The sequence below is a fragment of the Erinaceus europaeus genome, chromosome 13, assembly GCF_950295315.1.
Source record: "Erinaceus europaeus chromosome 13, mEriEur2.1, whole genome shotgun sequence".
Lineage (NCBI taxonomy): Eukaryota > Metazoa > Chordata > Mammalia > Eulipotyphla > Erinaceidae > Erinaceus > Erinaceus europaeus.
Genome location: NC_080174.1, coordinates 52,788,223 through 52,812,428, shown reverse-complemented (window position 1 = coordinate 52,812,428; position 24,206 = coordinate 52,788,223).

The window sequence follows — 24,206 nt, the reverse complement described above, 5'->3', positions numbered from 1 at the left end:
TTTTCTGCGAAAGAGGACATATATCCTCTTGCAGCATATCTGCTGGGCATGCAGTGACTGAAAAGAGAGAGAGAGAGTAGGGACAGGAAGAAAGGTCAGGATCTCTGAAGTGGGACCAGCGTGTAGTTCCAGTAGGGAAGTGAGTACAAGTCCTAGATGGAAGTGGTGGTAGGGCTGGGTTCAATTCATTCCAATACTCGGATACTAGATTAAGTTGATATAAGTCCTCCACCTTGGAATATAGGTGGTGGATTGCTTGATGGAGCAAGGACTGGAGGAGACTAGTACTTCCTTGGAAGTGATGCTTCAAAACCTTGGGCCTTGAATGGCTTATTTTTTTACTCATTCTGTTCTCCTGGATCCACGATCTCCTGGGAGAGCTGACAGTTCAGAGAACTTGGAGGGCTCAGGGTCCAGTAAGCACAGGATATAGCTCTGTTCCAAAAGGTAGATCCTCGCTCTCCCATCCATGGTGATGAGCAAAGAGGCAGCAATCAGTTCATGGCCAGAAGGACCAAGTGGCCACTTGAGGTTGGGATTCCTGAGTGAAGCTGGTCTCTGGCTGGTAAATGTGGAGAATCCCTGCAAGCCTGAACCCTATTTGCATGAATTACCTGCTGACATGCTTTGTGTGCTGCTCTCCTTTTGTGCTATTTTAATTGAGAGAGATTTCCTCCAAGCAAAACAGCTGCTGTGTAAATTGTCAAACTGGCAGCATGCTCAGGATGTGTACTATGGGGATATGAAGTGTGGGAACATCCAGTGAATGGGTTCTCAATGCCCATGGTGCCTTAGAGCCTCACTCTAAGCCTACCCCTGCAATGATAATGAGTAGAATAATGTCGAGGTCACGAGTCTAGCTTTGGGTTTGGACAGGTGTGGATTTGAACTTTGACTTTGCCACTAGTATTTGGTGACAGCCTGAGAAAGTCACATAACCTTCCTGAAATCTTGCATGTAAACTTAAGTTCTTCCCTCTCCATAGACCAGGTCCTCTCTAGGAGAAGTCTCTGTCAGCTGTAGTCTTAATTCCATCTCCAAGGACTTTCCTGTGAAATTAACCTTTTGCCAAAAATATATATTTTGGGAATAGCAGGTTATTGCTCACCTACAAATTGTTTTTCTAAGGGTTTTTTTAAAATGGATTGTTTGAGGGAAAGAGAAGCAGAGACACCTGCAGCTCTGCTTCACTGCTTTCCCCTTGCAGGTGGGACCAGGGTCTTGGACTTGAGTCCTTGCACACAGTAGTATGTACCACCCCCACACCCCAACTCACCTACAAATTGTGTAAAAGAATGTTTTATTTTTTTAACATGGGAGAGAGAGAGAGCATATTTACATATGAGGGGAAGAATTTCTAGGGAGCAAGAGGCTACAAATACAGTTGATGGGGGAATAGTTGATGAACAAATGTTCTAGAAGAATCCTGAGGGGTAGGATGCAGTGTCAGTGCACAATTAGCTCTGGAAACTTTTGAGGAGGTAAGGATATTAGCAAAGGTAAGGAGTGGAGAGATAGCAAAGGTAAGGAGTGAAGAGATAGCACAATGGTTATGCAAAAGCTTTTTCTGCCTAAGGCTCCATGGTTCCACATTCAACACCCATGGCACTGTAAGCCAAAACTGGTCAGTACTCTGCACAAAACAACTATTTTAACATTTTATTTATTTATTTATTCATAAAGAGAGAGAGTTACAGAGAGAAGGACACAGAAATCAGAACAGTGCTTGGCTCTGGTTAATGGTGGTACTGGGGACTGAACCTGAGCCCCAGAGCCTCAGACATGAAAAGCCTTTGCATTGCCGTTATGCTCTTTCCCTAGCACCTTCCCCTTCTCTCCCAATTCCTTTACTGTGGACGAGTTGAGAGAATTAAGAGGTCTGTTTCTGGTTCCAGGTGTCATCAGGATGCCGGCCAGACTTCCCTGGACTGAAGACCCCACCAATGTGTCCTGGAGCTCAGCTTCCCCAGAGACCCATCCTACTAGGGAAAGAGAGAGGCAGACTGGGAGTATGGACCGACGAGTCAACGCCCATGTTCAGCGAGGAAGCAATTACAGAAGCCACACCTTCTACCTTCTGCAACCCTCAATGACCCTGGGTCCATGCTCCCAGAGGAATAGAGAATGGGAAAGCTATCGGGGGAGGGGGTGGGATATGGAGATTGGGCGGTGGGAATTGTGTGTACCCCTCCTACCCTATGGTTTTGTTAATTAATCCTTTCTTAAATAAAAAAAATAAATAAATTAATTAAAAAAAAAAAGAGGTCTGTTTCTGATGGTCCCAAATTTATTTATATTATGCTTAAAGAAAGAAGATTAGGGGCTGGGTGGGTGGCACACCTGGTTAAGCGCATATGTTATAATGTGCAAGGACAAAATACTAGGGGGTCGGGTGGTAGCGCAGCGGGTTAAGCACACGTGGCACAAAGCATAAGGGCTGGCATAAGGATCCTGGTTCGAGCCCTGGCTCCCCACTTCCAGGGAAGTCGCTTCACAGGCAGTGAAGCAGGTCTGTAGGTGTTTATCTTTCTCTCCCCCTCTCTGTCTTCCCCTCCTCTCTCAATTTCTCTCTGTCCTATCCAACAACGATGACATCAACAACAATAATACCTACAACAATAAAACAACAAGGGCAACAAAAGGGAAAATAAATAGATAAATAAAATTTATAAAATAGCAATAATAGTAATAATAATGTGCAAGGACCTGGGTTTAAGACCTGGACCCCCACCTGCAGGTGGAAAGCTTTGTGAGCATTGAAACAGTGCTGTAGGTATCTCTCTCCTTCCCTATCTCCTCCTCTCTCAATTTCTGTCTCTATCCAACAAATAAATAAGTAAGTAAATAAATAAAATATTTTAAAAGGTAAGATTATGTGCCAAGAGTAAAACTGAGAGATGGGATGTTAACTTGATAACAGGGTTTGAAGCACCTGTTAAGGGAAATGGTAGGGAACTGATTCAGGGCTGGGGAAAGGCCTGCATGCAAGATTGAAACCCTGGTGAAAAAGCAACAAACATGCACTACTTGAATGCAACCCTTCATTTCACTGAACTAAATTATTTCATTACCCAAGAAGGAACTATGTAAGTACTGCTTACCTGCTGGGGATGCAGCAAGGAAACTGTGTAGAGAAATTATGTGCTGTAATTAATGACTTGTGGCTTTGGCCTCCAGGATGAGGGTCCTCTGTGGAAGGAGCTGTGGCCCAGCAACTTCCAGGCTCTGCTCAGAGGCATGTAAATGAGGGCCTCTAGGTACCCGGAGAGAGGCAGATAAAGAGGGAAAAGTTAGAAGTCTAGTCTTCCAAATCCCCTCTTGGTCCTGAATGTATTGATTCTTTGCTGAAATAAATGTCTTGGGGTAATGCAGTCTGGAAAAATAATTCCTACTGGAATGTCCTCCTGGATCACAGATACCAAGTCAATTCAGCTCCTTCCTCAGACTAAGAAGGCTGTCAATTTTATGTGGGATTGTGTGTGTGTGTGTGTGTGTGTGTGTGTGTGAGAGAGAGAGAGAGAGAGAGAGAGAGAGAGAGAGAGAGAATGACTGTGTGTATATATAGTCTGCACACACATGAGCCAAAATGTGAATGTATGAATGTCCTTATCAGTATGTTTATAAACTTCGACATATGTGGGTCAGCATGGAAATGTGGTGGGCTCTATGTTAGCCCATGGATATTTGTGGAGGTTTCCAGGGTGTATGTGCGTGTGTCTTGGTGCATTTGGGGACCCACGTGAAAAGATATGCCCGGGGCCGGGTGGTGGTTCACTTGGTTGAGTGCACATGTTACAATGCACAAAGACCTGGGCTTGATCCCCGGCCCCCACCTATAGGTAGAAAGTTTTGCAAGTGGTAAAGCAGGGCTGTAGCTGTCTCTCTGTCTCTCTCCCTCTCTATCTCCTCCTTCCCTTTCAATTTCTGCCTGTCTCTATCCAATAAATAAAGTTAAAAAAATTTTAAAAAAGATATGCCCTCGTCAGTGTGATCTTGTATGTGAATCTCTAGCCATGAAGGATTGAGCATCTGCATGTGTGTGTGTGTGTGTGTGAACAATAATAATGACATGATAAAATTTGTATCATTCACTTATCTACAGAGCATTTAAATATTTTTATGAGAGAGGGCAAGCCACACCTCTGTTACGTTTTTGTTTTCCTTGACTTTATGTGCTGCCCAAGATTGAACCCAGTACCTCAGACATGCAAGGCATGCACTATACTGTTGAACTGCCTCCTTAATTCTAGATAGACTTTCCAGGTATGCCACCATCTGGCCGTGACTGTTCAAGAATTTCCATCATAGGTGAGCATGGTGCCTGCCTGTGCTTGGAAGGCTTACACTAAAGTAAGGAGTGAGAAGAAAGGCAAGATGGAAACTGGGTTCTAGTCTTGGCTCTGCCTTTAGAACAAGCCACTTCCCTTCTCAATATGTTTCCTTGCTTGAAAAACAGGGACAATAAATTCCAGAATCATACAAATTAAATAAGTATGTAAACTGTACATTACATGTGGTATACGCAGACAGTGACTATTGTTCAATCTTAAAAAATAAAAAGAGGGGGAGGAGTCGGGCTGTAGTGCAGCGGGGTACATTGCACAAAGCGCAAGGACCCGCATAAGGATCCTGGTTCGAACCCCCCCCACACCTGCAGGGGAGTCGCTTCACAAGCAGTGAAGCAGGTCTCCAGGTGTGACATCTTTCTCTCTCCCACTCTGTCTTCCCCTCCTCTCTCTATTTCTCTGTCCTACCCAACAACAACGACATCAATAACAACAATAATAACTACAATGATAAAACAAGAGCAACAAGGCATGAAAAGATTGGGTTAGGGGATTCGACTTCTGGAGGCTGAGCTAGGAGCAGCAGATCGCTTTCTCTCCTCTCCTCTCCTCTCCTCTCCTCTCCTCTCCTCTCCTCTCCTCTCCTCTCCTCTCCTCTCCTCTCTTCTCTTCTCCCAGATCAACTAGGAATACCAAAGGAGACCACCCGGACCGAAACAAGACAGGACTAGAATGACCACAGGAACCCAGTAAATCACCCGTGAGTACAAACACGCATGGCTGGTGACAGAGGAGAGAGAGGGGCCTAAAGAGAGATTAAGTGACTGCTAACAGTTCAACAGTTTATCAGTTGAGATACCATCTCCAGTCTGCTCCAACAAGGGGACAGATGAAGGGAGGAAAGGACTCCCCAGAGACTCATCAAGTGCAACTCTGAGTCTCCATTGCTACTACCCTCAGAATCTGGAGCAGCAACAGGGAGGGACACCAGGGGACAGAGATCTAACCGGGAAACTCAGGAGAAGACCTATACCTCCCTGGCATAACTGAGGGGCTGTGAAAGTCTCTTTGCATAACCACTGGATTATCTCGGCCACACCCTGCTTTATCTCTTGGTCAGGAGTCAGTGATTAAGCTAAGAAGCCTATTGATAGTTTAAAAGCCCTCAGGTTCCCATAGCCTACAGGGAAGAAAAAAAAAGAGGCTTTTACACCACTGAGCTCCAACTCAGGGATTGAAAAAACTGTTAACTTCCACCACGGTAAAACCTTTAATTAAATTACTTAGACACAAGTCAATCCAGGCAATAGTAATCAATAATTTGAAAAGTACTGATAAAGGGAACACATAACATAATATATAAAATGGTTAAAACAACAAGAAAAAATATTGGAGACTCGAACCAGGACAAGAGTCCAGCTAAAAGTCCTCCAGAGGGTAAAGCACAAAACAACGAGTTCAACATCCAAACATTAGCTAAGGAAATAATAACAGGAGTGAGTAAAGAATTTGAAAAAATTGTAATCAGAAATGCAGCAACAACAAATGAGAATATGGAAGAAAATTCTAATAATCTCATGGTTATTAGAGAACTGAAAGCTGAAATCGCTGAGCTAAGAAGGCAACTAGCTGAACAAGCTAAAACAGTATCAGACCAGGGCAACAAAATAGATGAACTCCAGAAAGCAGTAGAGGGCAGAGAGAATAGAATCTATGAGGCTGAAGACAGAATTAGCAAGATTGAGGATGAATTAGAGACAACTAAAAAAGAAGTAAGAGATCTCAAAAAGAGATTAAGAGATGCTAAAAACAACAACAGAGTCCTATGGGATGACTTCAAAAGAAACAATATACGCATTATTGGCTTACCAGAGGAAGAAAGAGAAGGAGAGGAAGAAAACATTGTCCAGGCCATAATAGCTGAAAATTTCTCTAGTCTAGACAACACCAAAGACATAAATATTCAAGAAGCCCAGAGGGTCCCAAACAGAATTAACCCAGACCTAAAGACACCAAGACATGTCATACTTAGAATGGAAAGGAATAAGGATAAAGAAAGGATCCTGAAGGCTGCAAGAGAAAAACAAAGAGTCACCTACAAAGGAAAACCCATAAGATTAGCAGCAGACTTCTCCATACAAACACTACAGGCCAGAAGAGAATGGCAAGATATCTATCGAGTGCTCAATGAGAAAGGCTTTCAGCCAAGAATACTATATCCTGCTAGACTGTCATTCAGACTAGATGGAAGCATCAAAACCTTCTCAGACAAGCAACAGTTGAAGGAAGCAACCATCACCAAGCCTGCCCTGAAAGAAGTTCTGAAAGGTCTCCTATAAATAGTCAGACCACCACAAATAGGACATATATCAAAACACTCTAAAACTCTACAAGAATGGCGTTAAAATATCTTCAATCTTTGATATCAATAAATGTCAATGCCCTGAATTCACCTATTAAAAGACACAGAGTAGGAAGATAGATCAGAAAACACAACCCAACAATATGTTGTCTACAGGAAACTCACCTAACTCAACAAGACAAACACAGACTTAAAGTGAAAGGATGGAAAACTATCATTCAAGCCAATGGCCCACAAAAAAGGGCAGGAACAGCTATTCTCATATCTGACATGATAGACTTTAAAATAGATAAGATTAAAAAAGATAGGAATGGACACTACTTAATGCTCAGAGGATCAGTCAATCAAGAGGACTTAACAATTATTAATATCTATGCATCCAATGAGAAGCCATCTAAATACATCAAACTTCTACTGAAAGAGCTACAGCAATATATTAACAGTAACACAGTCATAGTAGGGGACTTCAACACCCCACTATCTCAACTTGACAGATCATCCAGGAAGAAAATCAGTAAAGACATAAGGGAGGAGCTAAATGAAGAGATAGATAAACTAGAACTATTGGACATTTTCAGAGTCATTCATCCCAAGAAACTGGAATACACATTTTACTCAAATCCACACGGATCATTCTCAAGGATAGACCATATATTAGGCCACAAAGACAGCATCAGCCAATTCAAGAGCACTGAAATCATCCCAAGCATCTCCTCAGACCACAGTGGAATTAAACTAACACTTAACTATCAACAAAAGATTAGTAACAGTGCTAAAATGTGGAAGCTCAACAGTACACTTCTTAACAACTTCTGGGTCAAAGAGGAAATCAAGGAAGAAATCAAAATGTTTCGAGAGTTCAATGAAAATGAAGACACAAGCTATCAAAATATTTGGGACACAGCTAAAGTAGTCCTAAGAGGGAAGTTCATAGCTATACAAGCACACATTAGGAAACAAGAAAAGGCACAAATAAACAGGCTTATTGCACATCTCAAAGACCTAGAAGAAGAACAACAAAGGAATCCTAAAGCAACCAGAAGGACAGAAATTACTAAAGTTAGGGCAGAAATAAATAACATTGAGAATAGGAAAACCATACAAAAGATCAATGAAAGTAAATGTTGATTCTTCAAAAGAGTAAACAAAATCGACAAACCTTTAGCCAGACTCACAAAACAAAAAAGGGAGAAGACCCAAATAAATCGGATCATAAATGAAAGAGGAGATATCACAACAGACACTGCAGAAATTCAACATATCATGCGAGGCTTCTATGAACAACTATATGCCACCAAGCTAGAGAACCTGGAAGAAATGAATGATTTCCTAGATACCTACCAACTTCCAAAACTAAGTAAAGAGGAAGTGGATAACATGAACAGGCCCATCACAGCTAATGAAATTGAAACAGTTATCAAAAATCTCCCCAAAAATAAAAGTCCTGGACCAGATGGTTTTACAAATGAATTCTATAAAACTTTCAAAGAAGAACTAATACCTCTACTTTTAAAAGTCTTCCAGAAGATTGAAGACACTGGAATACTCCCTGCCAGCTTCTATGAAGCCAACATCACCCTGATACCAAAAGCAGACAGGGACACAACCAAAAAAGAAAACTACAGACCAATATCTCTGATGAACATAGATGCGAAAATATTGAACAAAATTCTAGCCAACCGGATACAGCAGTATATCAAAAAGATTGTTCATCATGACCAAGTGGGGTTTATCCCAGGCATGCAAGGTTGGTTTAATATACGTAAATCAATCAGTGTGATCCACCACATCAACAAAAGCAAGACCAAAAACCACATGGTCATATCAATAGATGCAGAGAAAGCCTTTGACAAAATACAACATCCCTTTATGATCAAAACACTACAAAAAATGGGAATAGATGGAAAATTCCTGAGGATAGTGGAGTCTATATATAGCAAACCTACAGCCAACATCATACGCAATGGTGAAAAACTGGAAGCATTTCCCCTCAGATCAGGTACTAGACAGGGCTGCCCACTATCACCATTACTATTCAACATAGTGTTGGAAGTTCTTGCCATAGCAATCAGGCAGGAGCAAGGAATTAAAGGCATACAGATTGGAAGAGAAGAAGTCAAACTCTCCTTATTTGCAGATGACATGATAGTATACATGGAAAAACCTAAGGAATCCAGCAAGAAGCTTTTGGAAATCATCAGGCAATACAGTAAGGTGTCAGGCTATAAAATTAACATTCAAAAGTCAGTGGCATTCCTCTATGCAAACACTAAGTTAGAAGAAATTGAAATCCAGAAATCAGTTCCTTTTTCTATAGCAACAAAAACAATAAAATATCTAGGAGTAAACCTAACCAAAGAAGTGAAAGACTTGTATACTGAAAATTATGAGTCACTACTCAAAGAAATTGAAAAAGACACAAAGAAGTGGAAAGATATTCCATGTTCATGGGTTGGAAGAATTAACATCATCAAAATGAATATATTACCCAGAGCCATCTACAAATTTAATGCTATCCCCATCAAGATCCCAAGCACATTTTTTAGGAGAATAGAAAAAATGCTACAAATGTTTATCTGGAACCAGAAAAGACCTAGAATTGCCAAAACAATCTTGAGAAAAAAGAACAGAACCGGAGGCATCACACTCCCAGATCTCAAACTGTATTATAGGGGGCCATTGTCATCAAAACTGCTTGGTACTGGAACATGAACAGACACACTGACCAGTGGAATAGAATTGAGAGCCCAGAAATGAGGCCCCACATGTATGGACATATAATCTTTGACAAAGGGGCCCAGACTATTACATGGGGAAAGCAGAGTCTCTTCAACAAATAGTGTTGGAAACAATGGGTTGAAACATGCAGAAGAATGAAACTGAATCACTGTATTTCACCAAATACAAAAGTAAATTCCAAGTGGATCAAGGACTTGGATGTTAGACCACAAACTATCAGATACTTAGAGGAAAATATTGGCAGAACTTTTTTCCGCATAAATTTTAAAGACATTTTCAATGAAACGAATCCAATTACAAGGAAGACTAAGGCAAGTATAAACCTATGGGACTACATCAAAATAAAAAGCTTCTTCACAGCAAAAGAAACCACTATAGAAACCAAGAGACCCCTCACAGAATGGGAGAAGATCTTTACATGCCATACATCAGATAAGAGTTTAATAACCAACATATATAAAGAGCTTGCCAGACTCAACAACAAGACAACAAATAACCCCATCCAAAAATGGGGGGAGGACTTGGACAGAATATTCACCACAGAAGAGATCCAAAAGGCCGAGAAACACATGAAAAAATGCTCCAAGTCTCTGATTGTCAGAGAAATGCAAATCAAGACAACAATGAGATATCACTTCACTCCTGTGAGAATGTCATACATCAGAAAAGGTAACAACAGCAAATGCTGGAGAGGGTGTGGGGTCAAAGGAACCCTCCTGCACTGCTGGTGGGAATGTCAACTGGTCCAACGTCTGTGGAGAACAGTCTGGAGAACTCTCAGAAGGCTAGAAATGGACCTACCCTATGACCCTGCAATTCCCCTCCTGGGGATATATCCTAAGGAACCCAACATATCCATCCAAAAAGATCTGTGTACACATATGTTCTTGGCAGCACAATTTGTAATAGCCAAAACCTGGAAGCAACCTGGGTGTCCAACAACAGATGAGTGGCTGAGCAAGTTGTGGTATATATACACAATGGAATACTACTCAGCTGTAAAAAAATGATGACTTTACCATTTTCAGCCTATCTTGGATGGACCTTGAAAAAATGATGTTGAGTGAAATAAGTCAGAAACAGAAGGATGAATATGGGATGATCTCACTCTCAGGCCGAAGTTGAAAAACAAGATTAGAAAAGAAAACACAATTAGAACCTGAACTGGAGTTGGTGTATTGCACCAAAGTAAAAGACTCTGGGGTGGGTGGGTGAGTGGGGAGAATACAGGTCCATGAAAGATGATGAATGACATAGTGGGGGTTGTATTGTTATATGGGAATCTGGGGAATGTTATGCATGTACAAACTATTGTATTTATTGTTGAATGTAAAGCATTAATTCCCCAATAAAGAAATAAATTATTTAAAAAAAAACAACAAGAGCAACAAAAGGGAAAACACATAATAAAAAAAGACGTCAAAAAATTTTTAGGGGCCTGGTGGTGGCGCACTTGGTTGAGTGCTCGTATTACAATGCTCAAGGACCTGGGTTTGAGCCCCCACCTTGAGGGGGAAAGCTTCAGGAGTGGTGAAGCAGGGCTGCAGGTGTCTCTATGTCTCTCTCCCTCTCTATCACTCCCTTCCCTCTTGATTTCTGGCTGTCTCTATCCAATAAATAAAGATAATTTAAAAATTTTTGAAAAGTTTTTAAAAGTGGGGGATGATTTTGACACATTACAACATGAATAAGCCCTAAGAAGACTGTACTAAGTGAAAGAAGCCAGTCACTAAAGGGCAAAAACTGTACGATTGTAGTTACATGAAGTACTGAGCATAGTCAAATCCATAGAAATCGGATATAGAATTGTGACTTGAACCTGGATCCTTGTGCATTGTAACATGTGCACAAGCCCCTATCTCCACTTGCAGGGGGAAAGCTTCACAAGCAGTGAAGAAGTGCTTCACCGGTGTGTCTCTCTTCCTCTGTATCACCCATTTGCCTCTCGATGTCTGGCTGTTCTTTTTTTTTTTTCTTTTTTTTTTTACCAGAGCACTGCTCAGCTCTGGCTTGTGGTGGTGCAGGGGATTGAACCTGGGACTTTGGAGCCTCAGGCATGAGAATCTCTTTGCATAACCATTATGCTATCTACCCCTGCCCTATTTCTGGCTGTTCTAATGAGAGAGAGAGGGAGAGGGAGAGGGGGAGGGGGAGGGGGAGGGGGAGGGAGAGGGAGAGAGGGAGAGACCTGGGCGGTAGCGCCCACGGGTTTGGCTCCCCACCTGTAGGGGGTCGCTTCACAAGTGAAGCAAGTCTGCAGATGTTTATGTTTCTCTCCAGATGTTTATGTTTCTCTCCTCCTCTCTGTCTTCCCTTCCTCTCTCAATTTCTTTCTGTCCTATCCAGCAACAACAACAGCTATGACAACAATAACAACTACAACAAGCGCAACAACAAGGGCAACAAAATGAGAAAAATGGCCTCCAGAAGCAGTGGATTTGTAGTGCAGGCATGACCCTGGAGGGGAAAAAAAAAAAAAAGCCTGCATGGCAAGAAAAAATTTCTTAAAAAAAAAAAAAAAAGAGGGAGTCAGGTGGTAGAGCGGTGGATTAAGCACACCTGGCGCAAAGCGCGAGGACCCCTGTAAGGATCCCAGTTCAAGCCCCAGGCTCTCCACCTAGAGGGGAATCGCTTCACAAGCCATTCAGCAGGTCTGCAGGTGTCTATCTTTCTCTCCTCCTCTCTGTCTTCCCCTCCTCTCTCCATTTCTCTCTGTCCTATCTGACAACAATGACATCAATAACAACAACAACAATAACTACAACAATAAAAACCCAACAAGGGCAACAAAAGGGAAAATAAATAAATAAATAAATAAATAAATAAAAATACTTTAACCATCTAAAAAAGTTTTAAAAAATAAATAAAAAAGATTCTTAGACAATCTATGGTGGGAGATTTTGCCCCTCACTCCTAACAATGAAAACCATTACAAGCTAGATTTAGCTATGGGAGACAGACTGAGTCGTGCTGAGACTTCACACATACCTACAGAAACAGAGGAGGGAGAGTCTTTGACTGTAGGTGAGGAGTAAGCTTTTAGACAGTCTTTGGCTCTAGTAGAAGGCAGTTAGACCTAGCTCTGACCTTAGAGATAGGTTCCTCAGAAGGAGGTAAGATGAGAACTGGGAGAGCCTTTAGCAGGGAAAGAGGATTTTGTAAGATTTGGGCAGGAGGATTCTGTGTGTTTGCCAGACAGAATAGCAAAATGCTCAGTTGCATTCCTGTGAAGTAAACTGTTCCAGATGGAACTTCAAAGGTGGGTGGGAGGGGTGGAGGGAAGTACACACAGAGTAGAGTGCCTTTGCCAAGTCTGGCACAGCTAGGTGCAGTCATGTAATGAAGGTGGACTCAGGTATGAATCACATGTTGGAAAGTACAATACCATGTGCAGGGTCACCCCTCGAGGCCAAAGGAGAGGAGGGGAATTTCATGCCATGGGCCAGGACTTTTTCTATCCACTGCCACCCATCTCAGGCCCTATGAAGAAGAACATCAAAAGGACACATCATATTATATCAGAACCTGGTAAGCCTGGCTCATGGCATCTTTTGGCTTGACTTTACACTGGTGGAGATAGTCACAGAGGCCCTTTAGATGTTGCCTAGTGCTTTATTAATGTCATTGCCAAGCTCATTAAGTTGATCTTTCTCCTTTTCTTAGACTCCCAGCTCTTAGCTGTCACCTCATTTCCTCAAGCCTGAGGCTGGATTAGCCACTGGTGTCTCCAGCACAGATCTTGCAGAGATTGCTGTCAGTTCCGTGACACAAATTCAGAAATACCAACCAGAGTCCCTCTAGGGGTAGATTCAGTTACAAAGATGACTGTAACAGGGTACCTCAAACTAAGCAGCTTCAGTAATATATATATATTTCCAGAACACTGCTTAGCTCTGATTTATAGTGGTATGGGGGATTGAACCTGGGGACCTTTGGTGCCTCAGGCATGAAATTCTTTTTATATATCCATTATGTTATCTTCTCAACCAAAAAGACACTTTTTTTTGTCTTACTGTTCCAGAGTCTAGAAATCTGGGATCAAGGTGCCAACAAGTTTTCTTCCTCCTGTGGGCTGTGAAAGAAAGTCTGTTCCAGGCTTCTGAGTTTTTGATGATTTTTTCTGGCCATCACTGGCATTCACTGGCTTGCACAAGCGTCACCCCCATCTCTGCCTTCTTCTTCATATGGGGTTCTCCCTGTGTTCAGATCCCTTTTGAAAGAAAGACACCAGTCACATTAGATTAGGACCCACCCTCATCCTAACTTGACTGCCTTGGTAAAGACCCTACCTCCAGAGAACATCACATTCTGAGATACTGGGGTCTAGTATTACAGCATACTTTTTTGAAGATGATAGAATCCAGACCATAACAGAGATACCAGGTGTCTTTTAAATGTTTCTCTTTGCACCTAGAAGAGCAAAAGCTCAGAAAAAAACTTCCTGAACAGACACTGTGATAGACATGCTTATAGATTTAGGGGAGAGAAGAGAGAGAACGAGAAGAAAGAAGACAAACCCCCAGTAAAGAAACAAAAAAAAAGAAAGAAAGAAAGAAAGAAAGAAAGAAAGAAAGGTAGAAAGAGAGACACCTGCAGCCCTGCTTTTTAAAGATAATGTCTGGGGGCTTGAAACTGTGCTCTTACTTATGGTAATGTCTACTCTTAACTGATTGCTGCACTGTCCTGTCCCCCCAAAAAGCTTTATTTTTAAATATTTTACAGTATGGCATATGAGAATCTTCCCAGAAAAAAAATGAAGGAGAAAAGTCACCATCCAAGTTTTCTCTAGGGCAATACTAACAAGAGAGAAAATCATAACAAAGTCTAAGGACTTAAGGGAAATCTCTCAGCAGGACCCAAACCAAAACTAGGCCAGGGAATGTGACTTGTTTTAAGAAAACATTTCTTTTATAGACAAAAAGCTTGAGTGAAAGAATCATATACAAAAGAGGTGACATGTAATTCCATTCCATGAAAGTGAAGACTTGCCCAAACAAATTGGTGGTGACAGAAGTCAGAAATGGTTATGTTTGGGAGGGGATATAAGGGATTCTCTAGGGCACCTTGATCCAGATATAGTACACACTAAGTGATATCACCAGATGTATGTTTATGATCTTTTTAGACTATATGTAAATTATACTACAAGTAAATAAAACCCATACTTGATTTTTCTTCTTACCAATGATTATTCCAGGCCACTTTGTCCAGCTCTTAGGATTTTTCCATAGTTTCTCTGTTAATAAATGCCCACAAGTGTGCAGTCATATAGATAGACATCTAACCTAATGTCCGTACACACAAGATGCTCCCAATATGCTAATTAACATCATTCTGCTGGGGCTGGGCACACCCAGTATGTGCACATGTTACAATGTAGAAGAACCTGGGCTTAAGCCCCCAGTCCCCACCTGTAAGGGAAAAGTTTCTCAAGTGATGGAGTAGTGTTACAGGTATCTCTTGCACACACATACTGTATCTCCCCCTTTTTCTTGGCCTCTATCCAGTGTAAATAAATAAAATTAAGTATTTTTAAAAAAATCATATTCTTGTACTAGTCGTATTCTGAGGGTGCAGAAGGGATGATTTCCAGAGACGATCTGGACTCCCTCCTGACCTCTTGTCCGTGCAACATGATGATGCCTGGCCCTAGAGAAGGGTGTTTGACTTGTAAGAGTGGCAACAAAATGATGTCCACTATTCCAAGGAACAGAATGTAGCCCAGCAGAAACTCCAAATCATAATTAAAAGATGCCCTGCAACTCTCTTGGCAGCATAAATTTTGAAGATGAAAGTAAATGATTAAAATAATTAAACACTTCAAGCTGACAAGCTGGAGCAGAATCTTGCCAGCGGACGTTTGTCAGTAATTAGCTAATTAATCCTGGCACAGATTATAGACCATAACAAACCAGTCAGGCTGAACTGAGCCGGCTGCTCAGAATTAGACTTTAAAGAAAGAGGAGTGCAGTGGGGAGGGGGGGAGAGACTGTGAGGGGAGAGGCTGATGGGAGAGAGCAATAAAAGGGAAGGAAAAAATAAGAAAAAGAAAAAAAGAGAAAAAAAAAACCATGGAATTTGAGACTACTTGAAGTCACCCTACTAGATAATGTGGCCCTAGGCTATAGGACACTTCCCAAAGAGAGCTGGGTCTTTGTCCAGCCCAGAGACTCAGCATCTAAGGAAACTTCAAGCAGAATGGATACTAGGAAGGAGGAAAGGCAGTGTCCTAGTTTTGAAACAAGAAGGAACAGTGAGAAGGAGTTCAAGCAGAAGGTGAAGTCCACATTGGGAGGGTAGAACATTCTACCACTAAGGGACTCATATAGTGACAAAGGTCCCATTCTGTGGAAAGGAATAACAAGATCCAAGTGGGAGATCAGGGTTCAATCAAGCAGACTGAGATCAGGAAATATCCCAGACCAGTGCTGTCCAATAGAAATATAATGCAAGTCACAGTATAACTAGAGGGGGGGAGAGACAGCATAGTGGTTATGCAGGTGGTTTTCATGCCTGAGGCTCTGAGGTCCCAGGTTCAATCCCCAGCACCACCATAAACCAGAGCTGAGCAGTGATCTCTGTGTCTTTCAGTATCTCAGTATATCCCTCTCATTAAAGTAAAATAAATAAATCATTTAATTAAAAAATAATGTAACTAGAGTAATAAGAAAACAAGCAGTTAATTTTAATAATAAATTTCATTGAACCAAATATATTTTTAAAACTATCATTAGCATGTAATTAATATAAAAACACTTTCCAGGAGGTACTTAGCTTCTTTGTACTGAGTCTTTAATTTCTTTTATGTATTTTACACTTACATCCCATTTCAAATTGATCCAGCCCATTTTCAAGTGTCCAAAAGCCACACACACATGGTTTCTGTATTGGGTAGAGCTCTAGACATAAAGAAGGGCAGGGGGACTGTTTTCCGAAGCTCTCAGATAACTTACAGCAAGGTGGAGGCAGACAAAAGTCCCATGACCTTTCTATTATCTGTTTTTCCTGGACAATTCTCCCACCTTGTTGTCCATAGTCATTTCTGTTCATATCAGTCTCAACTTCAAGGATATCCAAGATGAAATGTCTGAGTAGGATAGAGGAAAATCCAGGCAATGGCTGCTGTACAGTGAGTGTATCTGTGCACCAGTGGGTTTCAGAGTCGCTCTAAGTCATGAAAACTGACCTTCAGAAAGTTCCTCTCAGCTGAAATCCTTAGAGAAAGTTCTGTTAGTTTGATTTTGTTGTTCGTTTGTTTCTTTGTTTTTGTTTTGTTTTTACAATAGTCACATCAGTTAAGATACAAGAGATAACAGATTTCACTCTAGTAGAATGTTCTGTAGAAACTGTTAGATGGAATCTGCCTCTGGGAAAATAGAAGCTTTTCTCTTTCCATGTCTTACTATGGTAAGATACACAAAAGATAAAATTTACCGTTTTGGGAGTCGGGCGGTAGCGCAGCGGGTTAAGCGCAGGTGGCGCAAAGCGCAATGGCCAGCGGAAGGATCCCGGTTCGAGCCCCCGACTCCCCACCTGCCGAGTCGCTTCACTGGCGGTGAAGCAGGTCTGCAGGTGTCTGTCTTTCTCTCTGTCTTGCCCTTCTCTCTCCATTTCTTTCTGTCCTATCTGACAACCATGACATCAATAACAATAATAACTACAACAATAATAAAAACAACAAGCGCAACAAAAGGGAAAATAAATAAACATTTTTTTAAATTAGTCTTTTAAAAATATTTTATTTATTAATTTTTTGCTTCCAGGGTCATCACTGGGGCTCGGTGCCTGCACTATGAACCCACTGCTTCTGTGGCCATTTTATTTTATTTATTTAGTTAGTTAGTTATTTTCAGATAAAAGAGAGAGAGAAATTGAGAGGGGAGGGGAACATAGAGAGGGAGAGAGAAGTATAGTCATCTGCAGACCTGCTTCAATATTTGTGAGGCAACTCTTCTGCAGATGGGAAGCCAGGAGCTCAGACTGGGATTCTTGCTCGAGTTCTTGGACTTTGCACTAAGTGCACTTAACCCAGTGTGCTACTGTCGGGACCCATTTATTTATTTTTTTGTTTGTTTATTTTCTTGCCTCCAGGGTTATCACTGGAGCTTGGTGCCTGCACTTATTTTTTTATTATTATTTTATTTTATTTATTTATTTTAAAAAGGAGACATTAACAAAACCGTAGGATAGGAGGGGTACAACTCCACACCACCAGATCTCTATATCCCATCCCCTCCCCTGATAGCTTTCCCATTCTTTATCCCTCTGGGAGTCTGGACCCAGGGTCATTGTGGGTTGCAGAAGGTGGAAGGTCTGGTTTCTGTAATTGCTTCCCAGCTGAAAATGGGCGTTGACTGGTCGATCCATACTCCCAGTCTGCCTCTCTCTTTCTCTAGTAGGGTGTGTCTCTGGGGGAGTGGAGCTCCAGGACACACTGGTGGGGTCGTCTGTCCAGGGAAACCTGGCCGGCATCCTGTTTTAACAACACTGCTTGGCATCTGGAACCTAGTGGCTGAAAAAAGAGTTAACATACAAAGCCAAACAAATTGTTGAACAATTATGGACCTAAAGGCTGGAATAGTGCAGATGAAGTGTTGGGGGTACTCACTGCAGACTATTGTGTACTTTTGCTTTCAGGTATATATTTTGCCCTAGTTTATGGATACATGTGAACACATGCTCTATCTCAGGAGACCTGGTCTGTATCTAGGTTTTGGGACTTTGTTAGGAAGTGGAATGGAATTAGAGAATACTATGAAAGGAAAGGTCTCACCTGAGTAATGAAGCTGAAGGGTTGTCATTCCACACCTGAAGTCTCTGGACACAGTCTGAAGTGAAGCATGCTGAGGTGGCACTCGTTGCATTGATTAGGTTGTGATCAGTGGATGCAATATTATTTTATAAGAATTGAGAGAAGCATGCAGGAATGTGCGCCCCACCCTAAGGTTCCAGGACTGAGGGAAATATAGGCTCTATAGTGGAAATGTGAGGTTCCTGCTGTCTTAGGGTTAAAGAAGACAATGGATAGTTATTGTTATCATCACATTATTTGGTAATTGGCTTAACTTTGAAAAGTCCCTTTGTTAGGGTGTGCTGTATAATACCCATCTTGTATATAGCCATGCCACCGGCTGCTTCTGTTCTCCCTGGTCTAGGCTTTTGAGAGAGTCAACATAGCAAAGACTCAGCCTATGTATTAAAAAGACTCAGTCTGTGCTTTGAAAAGTTTGAGACAGGGAGTTGGGCAGTAGCGCGGTTTTTATGTACACGTGGCGCGAAGCGCAAGGACCGGAGTAAGGATCCTGGTTTGAGCCCCCAGATCCCCACCTGCAGGGAAGTCCCTTCACAGGCAGTGAAGCAAGTCTGCAGATGTCTGTCTTTTTCTCCCCCTCTCTGTCTTCCCCTCCTCTCTCCATTTCTCTCTGTCCTATCTAACAATGACAGCAATAATAACTACAACAATAAAAACAACAAGGGAACAAAAGGGAAAGTAAATAAATAAAAATTTTAAAAATCGAGACATACAATCAATTTTCCCCTCTCATATTAATTAAATAGTGATTTATATGACTACAATTTAATAGGAGTGTACATAAACACCATTCCCACTACCAAAAGACTGTGTCCCATCCCACCCCGTACACCCCGGGAAGCCAAATGTCCACCCTCCCCCTCACCACAGGGTTTTTACTTTGGTGCCCTACTCTAGATTTAGTCAAATCCTGCTTTTAATTTCCCTTTCTGTTCTTCTTTCTCAACTTCTGTTCATGAGTGGGATCATCTCATACTCATCTTTATCTTTCTGACTTAACTCACTTAATATAATTTCTTCGAGCTCCATCCAAGATGGATCAGAGAAGGTGAGTTCACTGTTCTTAATAGTTATGTAGTATCCCATTGTGTATATACACCACAGCTTTCTCAACCACTCATCTGTTGTTGGGTACCTGGGTTGCTTCCAGGTTTTAGCTATTATGAATTGTGCTGCTATGAGCATAGGTGTACACATATCTTTTTGGTTGGGCATTATGGAATCCTTGGGGTATATCCCCAGGAGAGGAATTACTGTGTCCTATGGAAGGTCCATGTCTAGCCTTGTGAGAGTTCTCCAGACTGCTCTCCACAGAGGCTGGACCAATTTACATTCCCACCAGCAGTACTGAAGGTTCCTCTGTCTCCATAGCCTCTCCAGCATTTGTTGTTGCTGGTGCCTGCAGTTCTAATCCATTGCTCCTGGAAGTCATTTTTCCCACTTTTTGTCACCCTTGTTTTTATTGCTATTGTTGCCATTGCTGTTGTTGTTGTTGGATAGAACAGAGAGAAATTGAGAGAGGATGGGAAAACAGAAAGGAGGAGAGAAAGATAAATACCCGCAGACCTGCTTCACCACTTGTGAAACAACTCCTCTGCAGGTGGGGAGCTGGGGGCTCAAACCAGGACTTACACAGGTCTTTGCTCTTGGTGCCATGTGTGCTTAACCCTCTGCGCTGCTGCCTGGCCCCCTATTTATTTATTTTCAGTGAGAGATAGGGCTAGAGATAGAAGTAGAGGTAGATAGATGATAGATAGATAGATAGATAGATAGATAGATAGATAGATAGACCAGAACACTGTTCAGCTCTGGATTATAATGGTGCCTAGGACTGAAAATTTTTGCCATCTAAACCATTTTCAAAATGTGCCTATCAGTGGAATTAAGTGCATTTAGATTATTGTGTAACTATCACTGACATCCATCTCCAGAACTTTTCCACCTTGTGAAACTGTTTCTTATGCATTAAAACAAGAACTCCTATTTCCCTATTGCCAGTCCTTGGCAACCACCATTCTAAATCCTATTCCTATAGAATAGACTAAACTAGGTGCTTTCAGATTATGAGCAGGAAGGTATTTTATGTAAGTGGAATTGTCAGGGGCAGGTTAGGTTCAGAAGGAGGCCCTGGGAGAAGGGTTTCCTGAACAAGATGTAGAGAAAATAATTATTACAGAATGGGCTTTGATATGCCTCCTATGCAAATGAGACATTATGGAATGACCAACCACTGATGGTCAACTACAAAGACCAATATCAGAAGGAGATGACCTGTTCTCATTTAGGTCCACCTATATACTTATATAAGTATAGCCTATAACGTACTTGGCCCTGGGAAGCCATGGTAACTGTATGTGGTGTCCCACGTAACTGTCTCTCTCCTGTTCTCACTTCTGTGAATAAAGATTTCAGGGTTCCACTGATTCTTCGTGGCAACTACTGAGTTGGACCTGGGGCTAGGAAGCCCAGTGGGGTTTCCCTAAGAGCAATAACACTCCATCACACCTGGGAAATTGTTTTCCCCTTGCATCCAGTTGTCCATTGGGGTTTCGCTAAGAGTGAGAGCCTGCTTCCCCTGCAACAGAATGATATAGTGGATTTCTTTTTTAATGATTGGCTTATTTCATTTTGAATGATATCTTCAAGATTCATCTATGTAAAGGATGTTAGCAGAATCTCTTTTCTTTTAAAAGCTAAATGATATTCCATTGAAGAAAATTTTAAAATTCAAAGTCTAAATTTTTTTCTCTCATATATTCTTTCCTTCCTAAAAAACTGTTAATGAACATGTTACATCAGAAATAAAGGGTTACACTAAGAAAGTTTTGTAAGATGAGTTTTAGAGGTGGTTAGTAGTGGTGGTTGCACAGCAATGTGAATATACTTAACACCACTGAACTACACACTTAACATGGTTGAAATAGTAACTTTTGTGGTGTATTACCATGGTTAAAGTAAAAAAATATTTTCTAATTGACTAAATAGCAAACTTAGTGCTATGTGCATTTTACTACAATTAAATGTTTTAACTTGGGGAGTTGGGCGGTAGCGCAGAGGGTTATGGGCACATGGTGAAAAGCACAAGGACCGCATAAGGATCCTGGTTCGAGCCCCCAGCTCCCCACCTACAGGGGAGTCACTTCACAAACAATGAAGCAGGTCTGCAGGTGTCTATCTTTCTCTCCCCTCTCTGTCTTACTCTCCTCTCTTCATCTTTCTCTGTCCTATCCAACAACGAAGACAGACAACAATAATAACAACTACAACAATAAAACAACAAGAGCAAAAAAAGGGAATAAATAAATAAATATAAAAAATGTTTTAACTTGAAAAAAATCTGGGAAGCTTAATTTGACAACAGTACTCAAAGTGTACTGGAGTAAGAGTCTAGGGCAGAAAGGCCTCTAAAGAGACAGCTACTGAGAAATGATAGTGTTCTAAAGGCACAATGGAAACAGTGGCAAGAATAATGACAAGTAAATGAAATGTGCAAGTCTCTAATCATAATAATCAGGAAAAAGTAGGGGGAAGATACCAATTGCCAAGATTAGGAACTACAAAGAGGTTATCACTTCAGATCCTACAACAACTTAAAGGCCATTAAAAAGATATTATAAATAACATAAATAGGGCCCCAGATGACATCAAATTGATGGGGTTTACAGTCAGTAATATTTATACCCCTTTCCCATTTTAGGGAGCTACTTTCTTCCCTGATCCAGCTTTCTGGGCCTTTTCCCAGCCTTGACATCATCTCCCCAGACAATAACTTGGATCCACCAGCATATCAGATTTCAGGCTCAGGCAAAAAACAAAACAAACAAACAAACAAACAAAAAAACACTAGTATAGCTACAGGCCCTTTGAATATAACTAAAATATACTACTAGCTATCTACAAAATGGAGGATCCCCCAACACTTCATCTGCATTATTCTAGCCTTTAGGTCTATGATTGTTCAACAATTTGTTTGGCTTTGTATGTTAACTCTCTTTTCAGCCACCAGGTTCCAGATGCTAGCAGGATGCGACCAGACTTCCCTGGACAGACAACCCCACCAATGTGTCCTGGAGCTCTGCCTCCCCAGAGCCCTTCCCCACTAGGGAAAGAGAGAGACAGGTTGGGAGTATGGATGGACCTGTCAACACCCATGTTCAGCAGGGAAGCAATTACAGAAGCCAGACCTTCAACCTTCTGCATCCCATAATGATCTTGGGTCCATACTCCCAGGGACTTAAAGAACGGGAAAGCTTTCAGGGGAGGGGATGGTATACGGAGGCCTGGTGGTGGGAATTGTACGAAGTTGTACCCCTCTTATCCTATGGTTTTGTCAATGTTTTCTTTTTATAAATAATAAAATAAAATGAACTTGACAGCTTGAATAAATACACAATTCCCTTAAATTACTTAAGAAATAGATAACTTGAATGGATAGTCCTACTCCTATTAAAAACTTCTATTAAACTCCTATTAAACCATGTCTTTTAAGATAAAAGAAGATGCACCTATAACTTCCCACTGCTCACTGCAATGAGTTGGCATTCAGTACCACCACAGGACCCATCTCCTTCATCTAGCTCATCCAAACATTAGACTAGACTAGGTACCAATTTCTTTTCATCAGTAGAATTTTGACTGACTCAGGCACTGAAAAAGTGTACTACTAGAATGAAGTAGTGTCTGTCATGGTGCTGACTCTGTGCATTTACTGCTTTAATATAGTCAGGGCCACAGAACTCATTTTCTTTTATTTATTTATTTTTTTTTAATTTTTTATTTATAAAAAGGAAACATTGACAAAACCATAGGATAAGAGGGGTACAACTTCACACAGTTCCCACCACCAGGCCTCCATATCCCATCCCCTCCCCTGATAGCTTTCCCATTCTTTACCCCTCTGGGAGTATGGACCCAAGATCGTTGTGGGATACAGAAGGTGGAAGGTCTGGCTTCTGTAATTGCTTCCCCGCTGAACATGGTTGTGACAGGTCTATCTATACTCCCAACCTGCCTCTCTCTTTCCCTAGTGGGGAAGGGCTCTGGGGAGGCAGAGCTCCAGGACACATTGGTGGGGTTGTCTGTCCAGGGAAGTCTGGTCACATCTTGCTAGCATCTGGAACCTGGTGGCTGAAAAGAGAGTTAACATACAAAGCCAAACAAATTATTGAACAATCATGAAACTAAAGGCTGGAATTGTGCAGATGAAGTGTTGGGGGGGGGTCCTCCATTTTGTAGATAATAGTATATTTTAGTTATATTTCAAAGGGCCTATAGCTATACTAGTATTTTTTTGTTTGTTTGTTTTATTTTTTTGCCTGAGCCTGAAATCTGATATGCAGGTGGATCCAAGTTATTGTCTGGGGAGAAAATGTCAAGGCTGGGAAAAGGCCCAGAAAGCTGGATCAGAAATGGGAAAGGGGTATAAATATTGTTGACTGTAAACCCCATCAATTTGATGTGATCTGGGGCCTATAATTAGATTAGGAGCCTGTGTGACCGCTGGATCCCTCTAGATCTGAACTCACATTCTGTGGTCATGAGTAGGAACATTCCATGCTGCTCCAGTATTGACCCATCTTCCTTAGATATAGCATAGAGTATATTGTCCATCCTCCCTTTGGTGGATGGAATATTCTCTACCATTATTGATCCAAGTTGAGGGAAAGGGCCTATGGGGGCCCACAAAGGGATCTATTTTGTTGTTCCTGATAGAAATGACCAGTAACAATGGAGAGAGGGATTTATTTGAGACAGAACTCATTTTCAATCCATGGCACACACTTTCACCCCAACCATGTGTCTTCTGTCCTTGGTATTGAACACAAACTTTATTTGTCTCTACAAGCCTAGGGTTCAATACAGAACATGATCCACACTCTCCAAATTATGGAACTGAAAAAGATGTTCAAGGGTCAGATGGTACCTAACTTGGTACAGTGCACAGATTACCATGCCCAAGGACCTGGGTTCAAACCCCCTAGGTCCCACCTACATGGAAGAATCTTCA